The following is a 27,013-nucleotide window of genomic DNA, read 5'->3' as shown; positions in this document are numbered from 1 at the left end:
AATATTGGGGTATTTATAGAGCAAAGAGGCGGTGCAGGAGGCCACCGAGGTGGGCACAACCCACCTGGGCGCGCCTGGGCCCCCAGGCGCGCCCTGGTGGGTTATGCTCCCCTCGGAGCCCCCCTTTGGTCCTTCTTTGGCCCAACATGTGTCTTCTAGTCCAGAAAAAATCTCCAAAAAGTTTCGCTGCGTTTGGACTCCGTTTGGTATTGATTTTCTACGAAGTAAAAAACTAGCAAAAAACAACAACTGGCACTCGGCACTATGTCAATAGGTTAGTCCCATAAAATGATATAAAGTTGCTATAAAATGATTGTAAGACATCCAAGAATGATAATATAACAACATGGAATAATAAAAAATTATAGATACGTTGGAGACGTGTTAGCATCCTCAAGCTTAATTCCTGCTCGTCCTCGAGTAGGTAGATGATAAAACAGAATTTTTGATGTGGAATGCTGCCTAACATGTTCATCACATATTCTTTTCTTTGTAGCATGGACATTTGGACTTTTATATGATTTAAAGCAATAGTTTTGTTTTGACATGAAGATTTCAGTACTCAAGCATATCAACAAGCAACCATGTCTTTCAAAATATCAACACTAAAGTAAGTTATCCCTAGCCCATTATGCTCAATCATTGATCCATTCATGAAACATACTCGCATATTAGCTACACCCAATGCTCAAGTACGATCATAGTGCCCCTTAGTTGGTGCTTTATAAGATAAGATGGAGACTCAAAAATAAAAATTGCATAAAGTAAAAGAAAATCCCTTCGCATAGGGAAGTAGGGATTTGTAGAGGTGCCAGAGCTCAAAGCGAAAAAGATAGAGATAAAAACATTTTGGGTGGCATGCTTTTCATGTCAACGAAAACGATCAAGTATTTCCCAATACTTTCCATGCTAGATATATCATAGGTGGTTCCCAAACAGAAAATAAAGTTTATTCCTTTTTCCACCATACTTTCACATTCCATGGCTAACTGAGTCCACGGGTGCCATCCATACCAACACTTTTCAAGGAATTTATTATTTGACAACATAAAGTAAATTCATTTTTCATTTCAGGACTGGGCATCCCTAATACCTTTGGCGTACTCTCGTACAATGACAAGTGAATAAACACTCATCTTGAGAATAACACATCTAGCATGGAAATATATCAGCCACCCCCTACCATTTCATGAGCGGTACGAGCACACACAAGAGAAGTTTATTTTGAAAAATTAGAGATGGCACATACAAATTTTCTTAGAACGGCAAAATAATACCGCATATAGGTAGGTATAGTGGACTCATATGGCAAAACTGGTTTAAGGATTTTGGATGCACAAGTAGTGATCATACTTAGTGCAAGTGAAGGCTAGCAACAGATTGAGAAGCATCCAACCAAGAAACAAAAAATCTCATAAGTGAGCATTAAGCATAACTAACACCGAATAGTGCACCACAAGTAGGATATAATTTCATTGCATAACTATTGACTTTCGTGCTTGCATAGGTAATCACAAATCATAACACCAATATTCTTACTAAAGCATAATTACTCATCAACATGACTCACATATTATATCATCATATCACAAAACTATTACAAGGAATCAAGTTTATTTTGTCAAATGGTCTTCATGAAAGTTTTTATTATACCCCTCTTGAATATCTATAACTTTGGGACTAGTTTCATATGTTGCTTTTGATAGCTCAAACAAACCTAAGCGAAGAATGTGAGCATAAAAATTTCTTCTCTCAAAATAATTTATGTGAAGCGTGAGAGAATTTCTTCAAAGTTTTACTAACTCTCAAATAAATCTAAGTGAAGCATCACTGGTGCGCGTCGGTCCTAAACAAACGGTTTTAACCCCTTTCCGCGACGGCCTTCAGAACCGTTGCCAAGTGAGTGTGTGCGATAGGGGGTCCTTCCCACACGACCCAGAAACCGTCGGGGATATGGAACAGTGATCCAGAGGCCTTCCAAAATGTAATCATGTGTGATGCAGCACACACTAAATTCTTTCGCACGTGTGGTATCGGTGATTAAGCATTTCTAATGACGCAGTGAAACCATACGGTCTATCGTAACGAACCGTTTGGGAAACAATATTGTAACGCCCTCGATGCGGCTATATCTCCCACGTGTCGAAGCACGACTTAGAGGCATAACCGCATTGAAAGCAATGTCGCAAGTGAGGTAATATTCACAACAACCCATGTAAATAAATAAAGGGAAAGGTACATAGTTGGCTTACACTCGCCACGTCACACAAATACATAAATAAGTCATTACATTCATCCAATACACTCAAGGTCTGACTACGGAACCAAAATAAAGATCAACCCCCAAATGCAACAAAGTCCTCGATCGCCCCAACTGGGCACCACTACTGATCATCTGGGAAAGACACATAGTAACGATGAGAGTCTTCATCGAACTCCCACTTGAGCTCGGTCATATCATCTGGAGCGGTATCATCGGTCCCTGCATCTGGTTTTGGAAGTAATCTTTGAGTCACGGGGACTCAGCAATCTCACACCCTCGCGATCAAGACTATTTAAGCTTATAGGAAAGGTAAATGTATGATGTGGAGCTGCAGCAAGCGACTAGCATATATGGTGGTTATATTCGCAAAAGAGAGCGAGAAGAGAAGGCAAAGGCACGAGCGACAAACTATGATCAAGAAGTGATCCAAGAACAACCTATGTCAAGCATTACTCCAACACCGTGTTCACTTCCCGGACTCCGCCGAGAAGAGACCATCACGGTTACACACGCGGTTGGTGCATTTTAATAAGTTAAGTTTTAGGTTATCTACAACCGGACATTAACAAATTCCCATCTGCCCATAACCGCGGGCACGGCTTTCGAAAGTTCAAATCCCTACAGGGGTGTCCCAACTTAGCCCATCACAAGCTCTCATGGTCAACGAAGGATATTCCTTCTCCCAAGACAATCCGATCAGGCTCAGCATCCCGGTTATAAGACATCCTCGACAATGGTAAAACAAGTCCAGCAACACCATCCAGATGTGCCGACAAATCCCGATAGGAGCTGCACATATCTCGTTCTCAGGGCACACCGGATGAGAAAGACGTCGGGTAGGCCAGCCCAGAGTTGCCCCTAGTAGCCCCGAACATCGCTCAGTTGGACCAACACTTAGAGAAGCACTGGCCCGGAGGGGTTAAAATAAAGATGACCCTTGAGTCTGTGAAACCCAAGGGAAAAGGCTAGGTGGTGAATGGTAAAACCAATGTTGGGCATTGCTGGAAGAGTTTTATTCAAGGCAAACTGTCAAGGGGTTCCCATTATAACCCAACCGTGTAAGGAACGCAAAATCCGGGAACATAACACCGATATGACGGAAACCAGGGCGGCAAGAGTGGAACAAAACACTAGGCATAAGGCCGAGCCTTCCACCCTTTATCAAGTATATAGGTGCATTAAGATAAACAAGATAATATGATGATATCCCAACAATAAACATGTTCCAACAAGGAACGATCTCCAAACTTCACCTGCAACTAGCAACGCTATAAGAGGGGATGAGCAAAGCGGTAACATAGCCAAACAACGGTTTGCTAGGACATGGTGGGTTAGAGGTTTGACATGGCAATATGGGAGGCATTATAAGCATGTGGTAGGTATCGTAGCATAGGCATAGCAAAAGAGCGAGCATCTAGCAAGCAAAGATAGAAGTGATTTTGAGGGTATGGTCATCTTGCCTGCAAAGTTCTCAGAGTTGCCTTGATCCTTGAGAGCATACTCAATGGGCTCCTAGTTCATGTACCCGTCTCCCGGCTCTACCCAAGCAAGAACAACAAGCAAAAAGAACACAATCAACCACGTGCAATGCTCAAACAACATGATGCAAACATGGTATGATATGTGGGATGCGATATGTGATGCATATGCAAGATTTGGAAAGGAATGATTGAACCTGGCCTCAACTTGGAAATCCAAGAGTGCCACTAGAAAGGTGAGTTTATTTCGGTCGAAATCGATATAAAGATCACCGGAATCGGATGCGCTGTTTGGAAATTGCAAGCAAAACAAATATGGCACCGGTCTGCGATAATCAGCACGAGACCATCTAAATGCATCAAGAACAACATGCTACAGCACTCCAACATGTTAACAAAATACATGGCAGGGATCCATTCATGATGCTTGACAAAATATGAACACTGATCTACGGCTAATTCACTCAATAGCAAGCTCAAACAAGTATGGCAAAAGTGCAAAAGATAACAGGTTTCAGACTTCGTGAAATAAACAGCAAGTCAGGAATTTATCATCAGGAAGCAATCTTTAGAGCATGAAAACTACATGCTATAGGAACATATCATGGCAAAGCAAGGCATGGCATGAAGCTACTAAACACATATAACAAAAGTCCCTTAGTGATCATGAGCCAAAAGGGATCATAAAATACAATTGCAAGCATGTGAACATAGCAAAAACATAAACAGATTCAGACTTAGTGAAAAACTGGAGCATGGCAAAACAGTTAACGAGTAGGCATATTTACGAGCTCAATGCACTCACTACGAGGCATTGCGTGACAAACTAAGCATACACCCAGCAAATAGACATGGCATAGAAGCTAGACATGGCAAGAACAACAACATAGCATGCATGTATCAACAACAATAAGCTCGGCAAAATCGCTAAACATGTTAACAATCTGCCAGGAACATTTTATAGCAAAAGTAGAGCTCAATTGACTCAAGCTAGGGTGCTCCATAATTGCAAACAAAGACATGGATGGATAGAGCATAACATTATCTACAAAACATCCTTACTGATCATGCTCAGAAGAGGCACGGATCACTAGGAAACAACATGAACATATGGCATAAAAATACCAGCAGGACAAGGACTTAGTGAAATTCTAAGTCCCTGAAATCAGCATCATTGAGTAAGCTACTTTGCATGCTTGTTCTAGTCACCACAAAGATCACAAAAATACATGGACTACACCCCTGTAAAGATGGCATGGCATTCTTCAAAACACATGTAGAGCTCAGGATCATAGCATGCACACATTACTCGTGGCAAAAACGACAAAAGGCCATTTGCTGAAACAGATCTGACATAATCATCACATAGCCCTCTTCCAACAGCATTTCGGGCATCAAGATGAGCTCAAATGAAAATGATGCAATGAGATGAAATGATGTACTCGTCGAGACAGACATTTTGATATGCTACACGCACAAATCGGAGCTACGATGAGGAAGCTATGGCATGATGAAGTGTGCAAAATAATTAGGGTTCGGGCAAAATTAGTTCAACCTCACGATCCAAATCTGGATCCAGATCATGCACGGAAGCCGAGGATCGACGAAGAACACTGTAGCTACCGGAGTTCGACGCGGGACGTCGCCGGACATGCCGAGAAGGAGCTCACCGGGGTCGGGAGAAGGACGGGGCGGCCTCGGGCGTCGCCGGCGAGGGGCGCCGCGGTGGTGGCCGGCGGTGGCGCGGCGAGGCGCCTCGGCCGGTGAGCAGCTCCGGCCGGCGTGGGTGGCGGCGCGGCGGAGGGAGAGGTGGCGCGGCGAGGAGCAGGGTCGGGCGGCGGCTCCCTAGGCGGAGAAGACGAGGCGAAGGGCGGCGGCGCGGGGAACGGGCTCGGGGGCCGGCGCTGGGCCGCGCGGGCCTCGGTGGCGGCGGGTGGCGGGGAGCCACGTGGCAGCGCCCTATTGGCGCGGTGCGGCGGCGGCTGCGGTGTCCGGCGCGGCGGACATTGTCCGGCGGCGGAGAGGGGATTTGGACTAGGGTTAGGGGTGGTAGAGACCCGAGATTTTCGGGGAGGGACCTATTTATAGAGGTAGAGGGAGCTAGGGAGCTCCAAATGAGGTGCGGTTTGCGGCCATGCGATCGTGATCGAACGCTCTAGATGATGGAGGAGGTTTAGGTGGGTTTTGGGCCACTTTGGAGGGGTGTTGGGCTGCAACACACACGAGGCCTTTTCGGTCCCTCGGTTAACCGTTGGAGTATCAAACGAAGTTCAAACGACACGAAACTTGGCAGGCGGTCTACCGGTGGTAAACCAAGGCCGCATGACAAGTCTCGGTCCAATTCGAAAATGTTTAACACCCGCACATGAAAAGAGGTAGAAAGGGACAACGGGTGACATAGGAACGCCGGAATGCAAAATGGACAACGGGGAAAATGCTCGGATGCATGAGACGAACACATATGCAAATGCAATGCACATGATGATATGATATGAGATGGATGACAAAGACAAAAACACACAGAGACAAAAACCCGACAACGAGGAAATAAAATAACTTAGTGCCGGAAACGACAAGAGTTGGAGTACAAATAAGGTAAATTACGTCCGGGGTGTTACAAATATGTAAGGCACACGGGCCAACATATGAACTGTGTGCGATTTGTGCGCTATCGCACACGAGTTTTCTACGTAACCCTTCTGCCATGCTAGACTCCATCGCAGACGTTTTTCAACAATTACCATCTGCGATAATGTTCTATTGCAAACGGTTCAGGAGCCCCTTCGCACACATACAAGTGCTGCAGACCATTTGTGATTTATTAGGTATCACCGACGGTTGCCACAAGAGTGATGTGTGCTTTTCATTTGGGATCCCACGCGTTTCCTGAAAAAAATACGACTGGGATTGTATTTTGCATTGGGCATGGTTTACTCCCAGTTCTCGTGTGCGATAACGCGATATCACAAATGGTTCCGGAGAACCTGTGCACATGTAGTAGCGCTGCAAATCGTTTGCGATCTGCTGTGTATCACCGACAGTTCCGCTACGATTGACATATGCTTTCCGCTGTGGACCGCACACACTCATTTAGTTGAACTGTGTGCGGATCAATTGCCAGGTTAAAACAAAAATATCCCATTTTGAATCAGCACACAAAAAGCAAATTCACCACAATATTCAATTGAACAAGTAAACAAAAATATCCCATTTTGAATCGGCACACAAAAAGTAAATTTGCCACAATATTCAATTGAACAAATAGTGTCCACAGAAGAACATTCATCAGATTTCGCAACAATTGCAATTGAACATATGGTAGCTAAATTCCAATGATTTGTCCACACATATATGCATTACATAATTAATCATAGTGTACGAAATACAAAGACCTCATCAGATGGAAAACAATGGATCCATGCGTTATTGCGTTATATGTTTCGCGACTAACTCTTACTCAATGTTTCAGGAGAAGGCATGCTGAAATCTTCAATATCACCAGTGGGAGAGATGTAGTGATCCAGGAAGAAGTCGCTGATAAATCTCCGAACCATCAGCAATTCACCAGCCGGGAGCGGTTTAGGGGTCCTCGGTTTTAAGATGAGATGCAGTATTTTTAAGGTCAGAATGTGACGTATGTGTGGAGTAGAAGATATGAATTAAGATAGACTTACTGGTACTAATTCGCGAGGATCGTCACAACTATCAGCAGTTTTGCAGATGGAGATCATGTGTCTGCAAACATAGTATCCACAAAGGTTGGTCCCTGCTTCTTGCTAAGGACATTGAATTTTTTTGTACAAAATTAGTCATGTATTTGCCCTGATAGGAACAACCTAACCGGTGTTAGATGTATTATTTTTTCTTTGGACAAAATAGAAAGAGGTTTATTTAGAAGCTTGAACATTTGACTAGCGTAAGGAAAGGTATTTGCAGACTGTTGGATAAATTTTCTGAAAATAATGGATTTCGGTGTGTTATCGGAGAAACGATCTCGTGCTGCAGAGGTAGTTTCCTCTTGAATAGGTTCCCTATTATAGTTTCCCATAATGCGAGCACACTGCAAATGATGATGAATTTTGACAACATCAATTATTGAACCATATATGAATGCAAATTAATTTCAACATCATAGAGTTCGATACCTATCCAAGAATTGCTGAAGATGCATCAAATCCTGAGCGTTTGTTGACTCTCTGAGAGAATCGATGTAGTAAACAGTGTTCTTGTTTGGAACAACGAATACCAATATCCAGTGATTGCTACATATTAAGAAAGCCATGAACTTACGAATGATGTCGAAATCTGAAAGACAATGAGTGTATGTGTGGTTGTTTACTTGACTTACCGTTCATGATATGGCCAGAGAAATGATTCTGCATGGGACGTGTTTTCGAAGATACGAACGACCGTGTTAATGGCCCAGTCCCGTTGGTCCTTTTCATGTAATTTGTGCCATTTGCTAATACATGATCTATGAAATACACACTCTCACTTTGTCTTCTCTGCGCGTTCAATCCCCTAAGAGGAATAAAATGCAGTTAGTTGTTTATCATTTACAGCCTTGTATGGAGAAGTTGATCAAAGTCTGTTAAGTACTTACAAAATCATGCATCTAACAAGAGTGGCATCGAGCACGTTGAAGATGAAGAAGAGATGTAAGTCTTCGAAACTCACAGTGATGGAACCAGCACCGTGTCGGAAATGATCTTTGTTGTAGTGGACTAGCAAATGGTGATGACCTTCTGACATTTGATCCATGCAATTTTCATGTAACTCGCGGCAACTAGAGCTGCACTCATCAAAGTATTCGCCAACAAGAAAATGACTGGCCATGGACGTAATTGCGTGCTTCAAGTACGCTTGCTTTATTTTTAGCAAGCAACAAACGTACTTCTTCATCACCCATGGCGTCAGAAATAATATTACTCCCCGATTCGAACAATCTGCTGTTAATTTAGTTCTGGGCGATGAGTGATTTAAGTAAGAGGCAATCATTCTCTTTCCTCTTCACTCTCCCGCTGCGCTTCCTCGTGGTCGTCGGTGTAGCCTTTTTGGCCACTTCCTTCTTGGTACTTGAAGCATTTCTGGCAGAACATCTGGTTGCCTGCACGGTAGACTGCCGAGCAGACGGTGAAGCTTGGATGGACTGCTTAGCAGACGGTTTATCTATGCCGGACCGCTGAGCTGGCGGTGCTGCTGTGACAGACTGCTGGGCTGTAGGAGCAGAGGCACCAGACTGCTGACCATGCGTTGAAGCTATGTTGGGTTTCTGCGTAGTTGGTGCCAACTTTTCGGTGTGCTGAGGAGGCCGTGCCAACGCGTTGGTTTGCTGAGCAGGAAGTGTTGATGCATTGCTATGCTGATCACGCGCCTGCGGACTGACGAACTGATGAGCAGTCGGTTCTGGACCTATAGACTGCTTAGCAGGCGGTTCCAAAGCATCAAACTGCTTAGCAGTCTGTTCCACCATGTTGGTCTGCTGGGCATGTGCTGCAGCTGGGTCTCCCCCCGTTGCTTCAGCGACCAGCATCTGAACCGATGGTGCGTCATAAGCAGTTGTAGGCCTTGCCATTGGCTGCTTTGGGGCAAAGGATGACATGGCTTGTACGCCATAAATTCGAGCCGGCTGATCATAGGTTGATGCATCAGCCCACGAGAGCTGCTGTGGCAAGGAGAGCGTCATCGGTTGAGGGGCGATAGTTGTTGCTCTTGGCGGGGCTTCAGGAATCTCATCGATGAACTCTATTTCCTTTCATGGCCACTCGATGTGATGTAACAGTGTTTCTCCGAAGGTCCTTTGCTCATTGAAGTCTCCTAGGACATTCTTTAGGGAAAATTCATTGAATCCATGCTTTACTTCAGTCACGTAGCACTTCACACAGCCCGGCTTCAATGGCACATTGTCCAAGAAGAGGCCATCTTCCAAGAAGGGTGCGCAAACCCAGGCTGTTGCACATTTTAATGTACCTTCATAATGTGTAGGCACACCCTTCGGTCTGTCTTTCATTCCAGATAGATCAGATATAGTATCATCATGAGCAGCTGCAGTCTCAGTGTCGCTGGGGTCAGCTGATGCACAACTAATCTCGTGCAGTGTTGTCGCACAATAAGCAACATCATCCATGCCCGCCTCCCCTCCCATCTGCTGGCTATATGTCTGTGTTAGATACTTCTACATCATCATTGACTCCTCAACATCCTTTCGAACAGCCAGATAAATCTCCTTCTTCAACTTCTCAAACAATGCATTCTACTTCATTTCACTCCTCGCTTTTTTCATGATGAGCCTCTCTTCTTTGCTAAGTGTGAAAGCCCTCTTGTGCGGGACATTAACACCTATACCCATTGCACAGCTAGGGGGCTCTTTTGTGTCCAGAGCAATGGACAGAATGTCACATGGCCCTAAGTTCTTGTAGAACCTTCCAGGGATCTTGGAAGCCTCTACCACCACTTCATACAGTTTGGCGCCACGTGCGTTTTCAAAGTAATAAGTTCCGTCATCACACCTCTTTGCACGTGCCTACAAGTAGTCTCTGGCGCGTTCGCCCTTGATTTCACTAAAGGACGGATTCCCACCTGCCGATACTGATTCTTTGTCCTCCTGTTCCCATATCAATTTCATGTTGTAGTATCCTGCCACACCCATATGGTGGGGGTGTATGTTCTTCTTCTGAAGTTCTGATTGCTTGAAACTCTTCGCAGCAAACTCTGGATTTGCCCTGACCCTTTTGAATTCTGCCTAGTCTGCCTTTGTAATTTGGGGGTATGCGGGGATTGGGTCCTTGCCTTCACTCAAGTACTTCTTGTACAGCACGTGCTTCCAGTTTCTCCAAGCATCCCTAGCCTTCTTCAGTGCAGTGTGTTCCACCTGCATTCTCCACTGCTTTGGAACGTTGAAGTGATCCATGATCTCCCGGACTATCCTTTGCCGTGTTTCTGTGTCAGCCTTCCGAAACCCCAGCAAATTAGTGTTGAGCCTTGCCCTGCCAACAAATCCACACACACTCCTGAACCTCATGCGTGCTTTATCTGGTTTAGTTGGATCCCAAGACTTTAAATAAATCTCGGTTACTTCATATACACCTTTAGGCTGGTGTGTGGGCTTCCTTGGAGCGTTCCTCCGTGTCCTGGCCGGAAGGTTAATTACCGTAGCTCTATCTCGTTCAAGACTACTTGATCCCTCACAATCTGCTGAAGACCTAGGGTTGTCCGAATCAGATGAAGATACATGGCCTGAATGAGTGTTGTCGCTGCTACTCGGCATCTACAGAGAACACATGCGAAACTCAGGAAAGGAGGATAAGCATAAAACTAACAACTTGGTATCAAGCTTTCTAAACATGCCATGCAATAATTTAGAAAATGTACGGCTAATTTGTTAAGTTTGTGTGACTCGGGCTCCCGCGATCTGTAAATAGGCAGTAACTTATTGGAACAAATACAACTTATATGTAGTAAGGAAGGTAGATAATGAACATATATACGCTCTCCGTTATTTATAGCCAATTTGGGAACATACAGAATGAAATTGAAAGAGGGATTGCGAGGAAATATGCCTCACCGCGATCGAGAGCAGTAACTAACAGGCTTCTTAATGCAAACCCAGCCGGACCACAGGAGAGGCAAGGGTCACTTCATCGATATGCTCGAGGGTGTCTAACGAGCAAACGAAGGCGGCGAGGCATGGGCCGCCGCATGTTGGGAACGGCAGTGGAGGTAGGCTTGACGCTGAAGAGCGGGCACACGGCCGGGGTGAGCACAGCGGTGCCAAAGAGGGTTCTGCTGTGGATCTGGGGGAGGGGGAGCTGGCGAAGGAGATTGGGTGGACTAGTTGAGTGAAACGCGGCCAGACGGTGGGGGGTGTTGGCAGCCTAGGTGAAAAGGGTGAAGAATATCCCCGGCCGCCGCGCGCGCGGAAAGGCCTATGCAAATGGTTGCCTCTAAGCGCTCGTGTGCACAAACAGAATAATTTCGTTTGAAATGAAGACGTACTAATTTTGAAATGAAGACGTGAGTTCATTGTTTCGCCTCTAAATTTTTCCCACGTAAACCAATCATAATTTTACCACAGGTTTGATTTTCTGGCGCATTTCAGGTCTCGTGTGCTATATGTAAGACATTTTTTGGCATTTACCATGCATGTTGGCATATAAATCAATTCCTAGACGGACTGCATTTCCTGTCGAAAGGGATGAGGATTGTAGTTTGATCTAGGAGCATCCAACGGTGCAGACGTACGATCTGTGGGTTTTGGGTTCTGGCCAATCAGAACACACGACTCATATCGCGCGCGCAGCGAGGGGGGCATCGGCCACGGTTTGGTAGGCACACGGCTTTCGTGTGTGAACCGTGTGCTATTTGAAAACATTTTTTTGGGAGGGGATATTTGAAAACATGTACATGTGTTGTCCAAAGGGATGAGGATCGCCGTTCGATCAAGGAGAATCCAACGGTGCAGACGTACGATCCGTGGGGTTTGGTTTCTGGCCAATCAAAACACATGACTCAGATCGCGCGCGTGGCAGAGGGATGGGGGTGCATCGGACACGGTTTATTGGACACATGGCTTTCGTGAGTGAACCGTGTGCTCTTTGAAAACATTTACATTACCTAACATCATATTTTTGTTCGAATGAAAACATGAGTTCATCATTTCGTCTCCAATTTTTTTCCACGGTTAGAAATCATGAGTATAGTGGAGAGTGTCATATACTAGTATCATGAATATACGGTACATATGATACTAGTGTATGATACTACCTTTAATTCATTATAGCGCATAGTATAAAACATAGAGTATAGTATCATATGTAGATCATATTTATTGCCATGCATGACACAAATTAGCATCGCATTTAACATGATACGGTATCTACCTACTATATGTTACTCTAACCCTCTTTATATATATTTAATTCTTTGCCACATCAGCATACTTGCTATTTCCGAGTGCATGACATCGTCGGCCACTATGGCCAGCCTTATATAGTGGGGAGTATCATATACTATATATATATAGTATTATGCATATGATACTAGTGTATGATACTACGTACGTACCTTCATAGTGCATATATAGTATCATAGAGTAGTACTAGCTCCCTCTGTAAAATAATATAAGGGCATTTAGATTACTAAATAGTGACCTAAATGCTCTTATATTAGTTTATGAAGGGAGTATATATCATAGATGACCGTATTTATGAATTGAGCCCTATAAGGCTGGTTGTAATGGGGAGTATTATATATATACTAGTAGTATCATGCATGCATATATATGATAGTGTAGCTAGGATACTACTTCCGTAATGCATAGTATCGTAAGTTAACATCTTAGTTTGCCTTACTAATTGTCATGCATCACACAAAGTAGTAGTACAACATTTAATATGACACGATACCACATCCTCTATTGTGTGCCACATCATCCAGAAAGTCTAGTTGGCATGCATGATACCGCTTATGATAATACCATTACAACCAGCCTAAACCGGAAAGGAGGGAGTATGAGACTAGCCACAATGAAGAGTAGTACACTAGTAACATACACATATCCCTAGACTATATATGTTACTACCTTCATAGTGGGTAGTAACATAAGTACAGTGTCATGCAAAGCTTCATTTCTTAGGTTACAGACTCATATTGCATTGGGACATGTGATACAGTAACTAGCTAAGTTACTGAAACTATCTCTCTCCTCATTAACTTATTGCCACATAAGCAAGTTTGCTGAGTTAGAGTCGGTGTTACTGCTGAAGTTACTCCCACTGTGGCTAGTCTGATACTAGCTAGTCGTCTATGATATACTAGCTACCTCACTAAGAGCATGCATGGTTAATAATACAGCCAAGGGTCGGTTATAAGAAGTTGCCATGTCATATACAGCCAACCTCTTAGCGGGCATGTATAATAATAAGTTTTATATATGTACTAGTTTATCAATAGTTGGCCCACCTTACATCCTCACAAAGTGTCTTGGGTCTCGTGTTGCATCTGGCTCTACTAACCAAGAGCCCGCTTCTCTTCTCTTTCCTCCAACTAATAAGCATATATATTATTCTATTCCTTATAGCCAGACTACCCACAATGGGAGTAATATAGGTAGTAACATCACACATATCTAGATAAAATAGATGATGTGGCAAGCAATAAATGAAGAAATGGAGGAAAGTGGATACTGTGATGTTACTACCTATGTTACTCCCACTGTGGGTATGTTACTCCCACTGTGGGTATAGTCTTACTATAGTATGAGACTACCCACAATGGGAGTAACATAGGTAGTAACATCACACATATCTACATAAGTTAAGTAGATGATGTGGCAAGCAATAAATGAAGAAAGAGAGGAAAGTAGTAACATAGCTAGTTACTAGTAGTATGAGTAACATCACATGTACATATCAAGGCAAGATGTGTCTATAGCCTAATAAATAAAGTGTTGCATGTTACCACACATATATGTTACTCCCCACTATAGACGTGGTAACATAGACTAGTAACACATGGGCATGTTACTAGTCTATGTTACTACCCATTGTGGCTAGTCTGAGTAACATCACACATCTCAAGGCAAGATGAGTCTATAGCGTAATAAATGAACTGTTGCATGTTACTACACATATGTTACTCCCCACTATAGAGGTAGTAACATAGACTAGTAACATTCTATGTTACTACCCATTGTCGCTAGTCTTATGTCACTTTATTGTGTACTTATTGCTCTAATGCATAGTATCATAGAGTAGCTAGTATCATATGTAGTACTTTATTTATATTGTCATGCATGACACATAGTAGCATAACATTTATTATGATACGGTTTTATGATATGATACATAACCCTCTCTTTCTTCATTTAATTAATTCTATGACAACTCATCAAAATTGCCTAGTTGGCATGCATGATACTAGCTATGATACCCCCCTTAATATCAGCCTAGCAAAGGTGTACAGATTACTTGTGTGTCGCTTTGTGAGTTTTCATCCATTTGTTCGAGAAGCGGGGAGAACTTTCAAACATTTAGGCCGCGAGATGCGGCCACTCGCGTAGGCCTAGTTGGTATTTTAATTACAAAAAATTCAGATGGAGTTCGGCCATCATCAAAATCAATGTGTGCCCGTGGCGTGCTCTCACGACCCCGTGGAAAAAATTGGTAAATTTTGGCACAAGTTTTGATGACAGCTCCTTCCAAACCGGAGCATCTCACATGAAGGATCATGGTTTTTCAAAAGGAGACGTGTCAATTCAAACTCATGTGGTCGGTGACTTCATCGTTTGGCCTCATAAAAATTTCCACGGTACGCAATCACCATTATACCACGGGTTTGATTTTCTGGCGCATTTCAGGTATCGTTAGCTATATTTAAGACATTTTCTGAGATTAACGTGTATTTTGTGCATAAAAATAAAATTACAACCGGAACTGCATGTGCTATCAAAATGGATGAGGATCGTCGTTCGATCTGGGAGCATCCAACGGTGCAGACGTACGATCTGTGGGGTTTGGGTTCTAGCCAATCAGAAAGCACGACTCAGATCGTGGGCGGGGTGTCTGGATTTGGTCGGCACACGGCTTTCATCAACGAACCGTGTGCTATTCGCAAATCAGATTGCATATTTTTGTTCACACATACTGTAGTGAGATCGATTGAGTGTCCTACCTCTATGATATAATGATATAATAATAATAATAATAATAATAATAATAATAATAATAATAATAATAATAATAATAATAAACAGTTCATATTCATTGCCTGAGCTGACAGCATATCAAGGTCAACGTATTAATGGTTCTTACATCAACAAAAAACCGGGCATAACTCACAAATTCAGTAGACGCGACAGTTCTAAATTGAACGAATCAAGTTGCAGGGTGGGCATAAAGACTAGTCTTACGTCTTAATTCCCATGTACATGGGGGAACTGGGGTCATTAAGTTGACCCCGAATGAACTTGGGGTTTTTGATGATTTTACGCTTCTCTGTTGCACTGGTGCATGATCCCTTGGCTGGCAACTCATCAAATTCATCATACTCGTACTGATCAGCAACATCATCGGCACTCATTACCCTTATCTTTCCATGCATCGCTAAATGGTCATTCTTATGCAAGGGGTCTTCCACAAAGAAAATCTGGGTAGCATCACTGGCAAGAATGAATGGGTCCGCGTGATATGCCATCGTTGTCCTGTTAACACAGGTCTTCCTGTACTCATCAATCCTTACTTGACCAAGAGGGATCCATGCGCACCTGAATAATGCCACCTTAACTTTCACATAGTCAAGCTCCCAAATCTCTTTGATGGTTCCATAGTATACCCTTTTATCAGCTTCATTTACAGTCATGCATTTTATTCGAATAGATCTGTTCTGATACGAGGTCTTCTTATCACGTTCCTCAGTATAGAACGTGTATCCATTTATGTCACATGCTTGGTACGTCAACACCGTAGGTGATGGCTTTTGTGCCAACCACGTAGCAATGTCATAGATGGATCCTTGTGCTAAACGATTCTTTAGCCATTCGGCGTACTTCTTAGTGTGCTCCTTCATCTCCACTTCTGATGAAGGCACCATTGGTAAGAAGCTTTGGCGTATCTCCGCCAAGTGTTCTTTGGCATAAGCGACGAGAACTGGGTTGTTAAGCAGTACCGTCAAATGGGCTTTCTCTGCCAATTCTCCGGGTGCAATCATTTGCGTGACAACAAGGACCGGCTTACCTTTCAGCCTTCCCTCGTGGCGAGAGAGGGGCAAACCTATAGGTCTTTGTTTCATGTATTCGGTGCAAAACTCAACCACCTCCTCCATGGTATAACCTTGTAGGATGCTTGCCTTTGGATGGTTTCGGTTCCGACCAAAGCGCTTCAGTATTCCCATGAACCTCTTGAAGGGATACATGACGCAAAGAAACATAGGACCACAATACTTTATCTCGTCGACACGATGCACAGTGAGATGAACCATGACATCAAAGAATGACGGTGGGAAAAACACCTCTAGGTTGGACAATATTCTTGCAATATCATCTTGCATATTATCCAACTCTTCAGGATCTACAACTTTCTGCCATAGTTTGTTGAAGAAATCACAGAGGTCAATGAGTGTGTTTCTTATATCTTCGTCCATCAGATTCTTGATGGCCACCGGGAGGATTTGTGTCAACATCATGTGGCAATCATGTGACTTCATGTGTCCCAAATTCATTTTACCTAAGCTCACATTCATGAGACTTCTGATGTTTGCGCAGTAGGAAGAGGGTGTCTTAACTGATAAAAAATAGGTGAAGAATTGTGTTGCTTCTTTTGTATTTAAATTGTAACTCTGGCAAGCTTTGATGAATTTGTCATCATCTTCTGCTTCACTCTTGCGTTGTGATTGATTAGCAAGCATATCGAGCCGTGAACCGTCACCATCCTTTCTTTTACCTTTAATCTTGAGCAGAGTACCAAGGATGCTTTCACATACGTTCTTCTCTACATGCATGACATCGATGCAGTGACGTACACGTAGAATCTCCCAGTAAGGTAATTTCCAGAACACCGATTTCTACTTAAACACTTGATCCTTGGGTGTTAGTTCCACCGTCAAAGGGTGGTTCTTGCCAAGCACAACATTAATTTTTTTAGCCATGTTATGGACCACCTCCCCATCATAGGGTCTTGGGGCCACACCTGCCTCTGCCGTACCATCAAATTCAGCTTTCATCTGTCGGTATGGCTGATTCATCAGCAAGAACCTACGATGACGCAAATACACTATTTTGCGCGAGTTGGGAAGTCTTCTGCTAGCTGTCCTATCCATGCATGTGACACACCCTACATCTCCCCTTGTTTTCTGCCCCGATGTGTTGGCTAATGGTGCCATATCTTGAATGGTGTGCACCAGCATCGCATGTAGATCGAAAATCTCCTTTTTGTAAGCATCATAACATTTTACAACAGGCGCATCTATCCACACTGTCAGCAGTTCTTCTACCAGTAGCTGAAAGTAAATGTCGATGTCATTTCCAGGTTGCTTCGGGCCTTGGATAATCATTGACATCATAATGTATTTTTTCTTCATACACAACCAAGGAGCTAGGTTATATATGCACAGAAGCACCGACCATGTGCTATGATTGGTGCTCACATCGCCAAAATGATTTATCCCGTCAGTACACTCCCCGAGCCTTATGCTTCTAGGATCATTGGCAAATTTTTCAAACTTGTTGTCGATTAATTCCCACTGAGCCCCATCTTTCGGGTGCCTCATAAACCTATCCGCAATTCGCTCATCATGATGCCACCGCAACCACTTTTCCTCTCAAGGGTTTGCAAACAAACGCCTCAACCTTGGAATTAAAGGCAAGTACCAAACAAACTTGAATGGGATTCCTGTCTTGATCTCGTCATCCAATTTGTACTTGTCCTTTGCTCTCCTGCACTTGTATCGTGCATGCTTGCATGTGGGACATGCATGAAAATCTTTGTACTCACCACGGTACAATATACAATCATTCACACAAGTCTTCATCTTCTGTACTTCAAGTTCCAATGGGCAAACAATTTTCTTCGCTTCATTCGTGCTTCTGGGGAGCACATTATCTTCCGGAAGAATATCTTTGAAAATACCTAAGATCTCTGTGAATCCCTTGTTTGACAGACTGTTTGCTGCTTTAAATCTGAGAAGCGCCAGGGTGGCACTCAACCTGGAATATTTCTTTTTGCAACCTGGATACAATTCTTTCTTGGAGCCCACATCAATGGTTGGCAGATCCTTGTACCCAATCATATCCTTTTCTGGGCCCTCGAAATCTGCAATCATAGCACCAAAATCTGGCATATCAAGATCATCGTCATCTGCGTGGACGTCTTGGCTTTCCAGTGGGCGTTTCGGCTTTCCGGTGTTCCATTGGTAGCTTGACGCCTCTGTCCCGATGTTAGATTCAACATCCATGTGACACTGATCGGGGTTTGGTATCCCGCTTCCCTGGGTATCTTCATCCATGACCTCCTCTTCACCGTGTCTGGTCCAACGTGTATATCCATCCATGAATCCCCTAGAGACTAAGTGCATCTGGACATCTGCAACTTCATGTGACTCTGTATTGGCACAATCACTACATGGACACAGGATGTAATCCACATCACCAGTTCTCCTCTTTGTACCTTCAACCAAATTCATGAACTCTGTCACGCCACTGATCAAATCTGCGGTTTTCTGATTCTTCATCCATCGAGATCGTTCCATCTGCAGCAGACGAATGGTAATTAAAAACAAAACAACAACATTAATACACAGATTAACTACTGCCCAGAGATGCGTGCATAAATCACAAGGTTTTATTTTAATAATTACTAAGGGCGCTCCATGTTGTTATCCAGACGTGCAATGACAAAAATTAATGGCCAGCCAATTTACACGCAGAGTACTAGTACAACACTACACTTAGGAATTGAATACCTTAATTAAGCCACTCACAAAAAGAATACCTTAATTAATTAGCACGCGGCGACCTCCACCCAGCAGGCAGACAAGGGCGATGCGGCGGCACGGTGAGACAGCAGGGTCAATGAGCAAAGCTTAGTGTGGCTGCCGCCTGAAGTTCGACCTCCACTATCCCGCCATCGACCGCGATGGATGTGCTCGAATCATGCCGCCGCCAACCTCGATGGTTGAGCTCCTCCTATCTCCCGCCGCAGACCGAGGATTGACCTCCTATGACGCCACCGCCGCCCACCGACCGAGGATTAACCTCTTCTCCGATAGCCGCTGCCTAGGCCGCCGCCGCCATCTCTATATGCAGAGCGGCTGTTTTTTTACGGATATCCGTGGAGCGGCTGTTTACACGGTATCTCACCGTAACTCAATTATATTGACATGGTAGTACATCACATACAGTTATGTAACGGCAACCATGTCTAACCTACGTTGTCTTCTCACACGGTTTGGTGCGGAAATCGTGTTTGAAATTGTAATACCCAACACAAACGACATGTACAAACAGTGTGCCGTATACAGCATATATATAGTGCCATTAGTAGTTCCCGACCATTAGCTTATCTCCACAGTTTCCCCATTTCCCCCAAATCCCTACATAGCCTCCAAATTCCCTCGTGTGGCGCTAACATTGGGGGAATGCGGACGAGTGGTGCTGATGGTTTCGGTGCGGCTACTCCTGCTCGTATCGCCACCGAGCACTTGCCTAAGGTCATTAGAAGGCAGGTGTACTACAGATTCGAATCATCCTGTCAGGTTCCAATCTATCTCGATCTTTTTTAGCATGTACAAAGTATAGATCCTTGCGGAATCCGTCCTGAATGACCCCCCCCCCTAGGAAAGCTATCTGCCGCCGGATCCGGAGCTTGACTCCAGACTCCCACAACACGAGTTCGACTTCGAGTTTTGCGCCACCGAGAAGTACCAAAAGCTGAGTTGTGTGCACGGGCACACTCCCGCTCAACCTGTATGCACGGAGGGATTCGACATTGGCAGGCAGTTTCTCAGTTGCCCCTTAGAGGTTAGTGCTAATTAAGTTCATAATTTTACTTCAGTTAATGCCACCGCTCATCCAGAATACTATTTAACATTGGCAGGGATATGAGGCTTGTGCCTTTGTTAACTGGCTGGATGAAGAATGGCATGGCAGGGCTCGGAGTGTTATCACCAAGCTTGCAGAAGATAACATAAAGCTGAAGAATAAACTGGCTGATTTGGAATGTACAACCAGTACGATGAAGCAAGAAAGAATCAATCACAGGCAACAGATGAAAGCAAGAGACAAGAAGAAACTAGCATGTGTAGTGGTGGTTGTCGCATTAGCCATGTTCTATGCGCTGTTTGCAATGATGATTAGGGGTTTTGTTTCACAGTATTGCTAAAGCACATCTAGATGTGCTCTAAGTAATGCACATCTAGGTCCTATGCCATTGATGTTATGCGAAGATTCATGCAGATATTTTTCTTTGTCTTTTTTCTTTTCCTTTCTAGTTTGATTATTACTGGATTTATCAATAAGAAGAGCTCAATGTATTGCTTGCCAACTGTCCTACTCCGTTCGTACCGGTACCGATGCATAATCCCAAAACTCGTTCCTTGTTTCTGTCCTGAAAAAGGAAACCAGCCAAATAGCCAATAGGAGTCCTGCGCAACCCCGGGAATTTGGAGCGACTGGGTACAAATAATTGCAGTTCATTATATCAGCGGTTAGATAATACGTCAACCCCCGCTTCAATTCCCACTTCAATTGGCAGTTCCACTTCTTTGCATACCCCGCTTAAGTGTCCACCATCTTCATCGTCCCCAGCAGGCCGCGCTTCACACTGGCACACACTCTGCAGCCATGTCGAGCGATAGCGAGGACAACAGTTCGGCCAGCAGTCTGGCACCCGATGATAGGTTAACATCAGAATCATCCCGCTCGTCTTCCATGAGTCCGGCATCCAGCCCAGACCTCGATTATATCCGGTTCATGGAAGGGACGCCGCCTCCGGAGTCATCAGACGACAACCAGATGGACGAGGAGCCGTCAGAGGACGAATAAGAGGACGACGATGGTGATGATGAGGAATGGTCGAACGAGGAGGAGGAGGACGACGACAGCAATGACAATGACGACAGCGGCGGTGATGAAAAGCCAACGGTCAGTGGCAAGAAGCATCCTCGCCAAGATGATGTGGCGGGGCATCGAACAAGAACAACAACAAGAAGAAGGACTAAATTAAGCAGACTGTATATATCTCTGTTTATCCTGTCAATCTCATCGCAGATGGTTAGTAATATGTATTCGACAGAGATCTTCTACATTATCGCCAACATGTTGGTTTGTTGAACTGTGTGCCCTGACGAGCACACAATTCACAAAAAAAGACCGTATGGGCTGTCTATAATGATCGCACACAATTCTGATTACCGACCTGTTTGTCGGGTATCACACACAACTTGTTATGCCGAATCGTTTGTGTTCACCTCACTCATTGCAAACGGTTCATCGGAGTGAACTGTATGCCGTATATCGCACACACCTTGATCTGGCTGCCCGTTTCTGTTGTTCTGTCTCATCGCAAACAGTCCGTACAGATCAACCGTATGCCCCTCATCGCACACGCAACTATAATCTGAACTGTGTTTGATGTATCATTCATCGCAAATGTTTTGCATCATTTCTGACGGTTTTCATACAACACCATTTGCGATTATTGCATCGCACACAGTTTCTCGAAGGGTCTCTGATCGTAGTGTCGCGTTAGCAGCATCCTGCAGTAGTGATTATAAGATGATCTCTCACTAAATTTCAAGGTATAAGTGTTCTCCCTAAGTATGCACCGTTAGTTCGTCGTGACGAGACACCACGTGATGATCGGGTGTGATAAGCTCTACGTTCACATACAACGGGTGCAAGCCAGTTTTGCACACGCAGAATACTCGGGTTAAACTTGATGAGCCTAGCATATGCAGATATGGCCTCAGAACACTGAGACCGAAAGGTCGAGAGTGAATCATATAGTAGATACGATCAACATAGTGATGTTCACCATTGGAAACTACTCCATCTCACATGATGATCGGACATGGTTTAGTTGATATGGATCACGTGATCATTTAGATGACTAGAGGGATGTCTATCTAAGTGGGAGTTCTTAAGTAATATGATTAATTGAACTTTAATTTGTCACGAACTTAGTCTTGATAGTTTTTGCATATCTATATTGTAGATCAATAGCTTGCGGATATCTCCCATGTTTTATTTTTGTTATGTTCCTAGAGAAAAATAAGTTGAAAGATGATAGTAGCAATGATGCGGGCTGGGTCTATGATCTGAGGATTATCCTCATTGCTGCACAGAAGAATTAAGTCCTTGATGCACCGCTAGGTGACGGACCTATTGCAGGAGCAGATGCAGACGTTATGAACTTTTGGCAAGCTCGGTATGATGACTACTTGATAGTTTAGTGCGCCATGCTTTACGGCTTAGAACCGGGAATTCAAAAACATTTTGAACGCCACGGAGCATATAAGATGTTCCAAGAGCTGAAATTGGTATTCCAGACTCATGCCCGAGTCGAGAGGTATGAGACCTCTGACAAGTACTTTGCCTACAGGATGGAGGAGAATAGCTCAACGAGTGAGTATGTGCTCAGAATGTCTGAGTACTACAATCGCTTGAATCAAGTGGGAGTTAATCTTCTAGATAAGATAGTGATTGATAGAGTTCCCTAGTCACTATCGCCAAGTTACTGGAACTTCATGATGAACTATAATATGTAAGGGATGACGGAAACGATTCCTGAGCTCTTCGTGATGCTGAAATCAGTGAAGGTATAAATCAAGAAAAGCATCAAGTGTTGATGGTTGACAAGACCACTAGTTTCAAGTAAAAGGGCAAGGGAAAGAAAGGGAACTTAAAGAAGAATGGCAAGCAAGTTGCCACTCCCATGAAGAAGCCCAAAGCTAGACCCAAGCGTGAAACTGAGTGCTTATACTACAAAGGAAATGGTCACTGGAAGTGGAACTGCCCTAGATACTTGGCGGATAAGAAGGATGGCAAAGTGAACAAAGCTATATTTGATATACATGTTATTGATGTGTACTTTACTAGTGTTTATAGCAACCCCTCAGTATTTGATATTGGTTCAGTTGCTAAGAGTAGTAACTCGAAACGGGAATTGCAAAATAAACAGAGACTAGTTAAGGGCGAGGTGATGATGTGAGTTGGAAGTGATTCCAAGGTTGATAAGATCACCATCACACACTCCCTTTACCTTCGGGATTAGTGTTGAACCTAAAATAAATGTTATTTGGTGTTTGCATTGAGCATAAATATGATTGGATCATGTTTATTGCAATACCGTTATTCATTTAAGTCAAAAATAATTGTTATTCTATTTACATGAATAAAACCATCTATGGTCTTACACTCAATATAAATGGTTTATTGAATCTCGGTCATAGTGATACACATATTCATAATATTGAAGCCAAAAGATGCAAAGTTAATAATGATAGTGCAACTTATATGGGGCACTACTATTTAGATCATATTGGTGTAAAGCGCATGAAGAAACTCCATGCTGATGGACTTTTGGAATCACTTGATTATGAATCACTTGATGCTTGCGAACCATGCCTCAAGGGCAAGATGACTAAGACTCTGTTCTTCGGAACAATGGAGCGAGCAACAGACTTGCTGGAAATAATACATACTGATGTGTGCGGTCCAATGAGTGTTGAGGCTCGCAGCAGGTATCGTTATTTTCTGACCTTCACAGATGATTTGAGTAGATATGGGTATATCTACTTGATGAAACATAAGTCTGAAACATTTGAAAAGTTCAAAGAATTTCATAGTGAAGTGGAAAATCATCGTAACAAGAAAATAAAGTTTCTACGATCTGATCGCGGAAACAAATATTTGAGTTACGAGTTTGGTCTTCATTTGAAACAATGTGAATAGTTTCGCAACTCACGCCACCTGGAACACCACAATGTAATGGTGTGTCTGAACGTCGTAACCGCACTTTATTAGATATGGTGCGATCTATGATGTCTCTTATCGATTTACCACTATCGTTTTGGGGTTATGCATTAGAGACAGTTGCATTCTCGTTAAATAGGGCACCATCTAAATCCGTTGAGACGACACCGTATGAACTGTGGTTTGGCAAGACACCTAAGATGTCGTTTCTTAAAGTTTGGGGTTGCAATGCTTATGTGAAAAAGGTTTTAGCCTGATAAGCTCGAACCTAAATCGGACAAATGTGTCTTCATAGGATACCCAAAGGAGACTATTGGGTACACCTTCTATCACAGATCCGAAGGCAAGATATTCGTTGCTAAGAATGGATCCTTTCTAGGGAAGGAGTTTCTCTCGAAAGAAGTGAGTGGGAGGAAAGTGGAACTTGATGAGGTAATTGTACTTTCTCTCGAATTGGAAAGTAGCTCATCACAGAAATCGGTTCCAGTGATGCCTACACCAACTAGAGAGGAAGCTAATGATAATGATCATGAAACTTCAAATCAAGTTACTGCCGAACCTCATAGGTCAACCAAAGTATGGTCCGCACCAGAGTAGTATGGTAATCCTTTCTGGAAGTCATGTTACTAGACCATGACGAACCTACGAACTATGAGAAAGCAATGATGAGCCCAGATTCCGTGAAATGGCTTGAAGCCATGAAATCTGAGATGGGATCCATGTATGAGAACAAAGTACGGACTTTGATTGACTTGCCCGATGATCGGCGAGCCTTTGAGAATAAATGGATCTTCAAGAGGAAGACGGACGCTGATAGTAGTGTTGCTATCTACAAAGCTCGAATTGTCGCAAAAAGTTTTCGACAAGTTCAAGGTGTTGACTACGATAAGATTTTCTCACTCGTAGTGATGCTTAAGTTTGTCTGAATCATGTTAGCAATTGCCACATTTTATGAAATCAGGCAAATGGATGTCAAAATTACATTCCTGAATGGATTTCTTAAAGAAGAGTTGTATATGATGCAACAAGAAGGTTTTGTCAATCCTAATGGTGCTAACAAAGTGTGCAAGATCCAGCGATCCATCTACGGATTGGTGGAAGCATCTCGGAGTTGGAATATACGCTTTCATAAAGTGATCAAAGCATATGGTTTTATACAGACTTTTGGTGAAGCCTGTATTTACAAGAAAGTGAGTCGGAGCACTACAGCCTTTCTGATAAATATATGTGAACTAGTTGACCCGTTGCGCCAAATGGCGCAGAGACCTGCTGAAGACATGTTGTCGATGAAAATAGTTTCATGCTGCAAGAACCTTCAACTAAATCATGCTATTTTTTAAACATGTTTATTATGTTGTTAGATAATAGTCTGGGAAAAGGGAAACTTTGCATAATATGCATATGTTCAGTTTGAAAATATGGGCACTATGATGAGAGAGTAAAGTTGGCATGGTTGTATTTTTTTAGCAAGTTTGGAAACATGGTTATCATGATGAGAAACTTGGCCATGCATATTTTTCCTGCAAAAAGAGAGGGAAAAGATAAGAAACCTAAGAAAAAAACATGTCTTTGTTGTGCATATTCGGAGATATAGGGATCAGGAGGGATTAGGATAGCCCATATGTTATTTAGCCCAACCCACGTAGAGCGATGCCTGTGGCCCGTGAGGAGCTAAATATGAAGCAACAGGGGGCAGAGCCAGCGAAGACTGTCTATCCCCTTTCTTTCTTTCTCAGTTCGTCAGTTGGGTAACAAAGTGGCGCAGAGACCCACTGAATCCATCTTCAGTATGAAAAGAAATTCCATGTTTTAGTTGTTTTAGTAGCAGGCAAGCATATATGATAACCAATTTAACCCCCTTTAATAAAAAATAGAGACTTGTCATCTACAATGAGATATACCTACACATTTTAATTTGATAGTAGACTCCCATTTCAAGACCATGTCATGTTGAAAAAATGTGTATTTTTCAGTAATCTCCCGTTGCGCCAAATTGCGAACAGACCCACACCATACGTGCTTTGAAAATATTCCATCTATCAGTATTGAGCAAGCACATATGGTTACTATTCTAACCACTATATAAACAAACTGAACAGGGGGGCTTGTATAAGGGTAACCAAAGTTCAAAAGAAAAAAAGTGGTGTATGTGTTGTTTTTCTGATGATTTGGGTCTTGGAACACCTGAATAGGCAAGCACAGTATTGCAAGTAAGAAAATGTGAAACATTGCTAATAACTTCCATCATATACATGATAGTTTTAGGTCATACAAGCAATGGGGAAAAGAAAAGCAGTCTATATGTGATGAAGCAAGCCTAAGTCAAATAGGTAATGCCCATACAACCAAATTCATTACAATGGATGGATTTCAGTCCTAAAACTGGAAAGTAAATATGTATAACAGAAGTGAATCATAGAACGTGGTTTATACACAGCACGATAGTCTTCCTGTGAGTACAACTTCTACCACACATCGCCTGTAAACAAAAGAAAAGATAACCATACCATACTCAAGTTGACCAGTGCAAAGAGTCGCTATAAAATAGAAACTTCAAAGACCATATCAGGTAATATGTTGATAGGATTTAGAAAACAATGTCCGGAAAACAAAAATATTTCTCAGTACATAGTAGGATATCATGCATGCAGCAATCATGTACATAGGTGTTCTCATCAATGAACTAACATCAAGCAGAAAAACTAAAAGGCGCCATTCTAGGAAAGTCTGTATATTCTACATGCATCGACCACCTCAAAACTGAAATGGAAAGCAATATTATTAATCAACAAAAAACAAAAATATATT

Source organism: Triticum dicoccoides, chromosome 5A (assembly GCF_002162155.2).
Source record: "Triticum dicoccoides isolate Atlit2015 ecotype Zavitan chromosome 5A, WEW_v2.0, whole genome shotgun sequence".
Lineage (NCBI taxonomy): Eukaryota > Viridiplantae > Streptophyta > Magnoliopsida > Poales > Poaceae > Triticum > Triticum dicoccoides.
The sequence above is the reverse complement of the archived record's forward strand: the minus strand, read 5'-3'. Positions refer to the sequence as shown.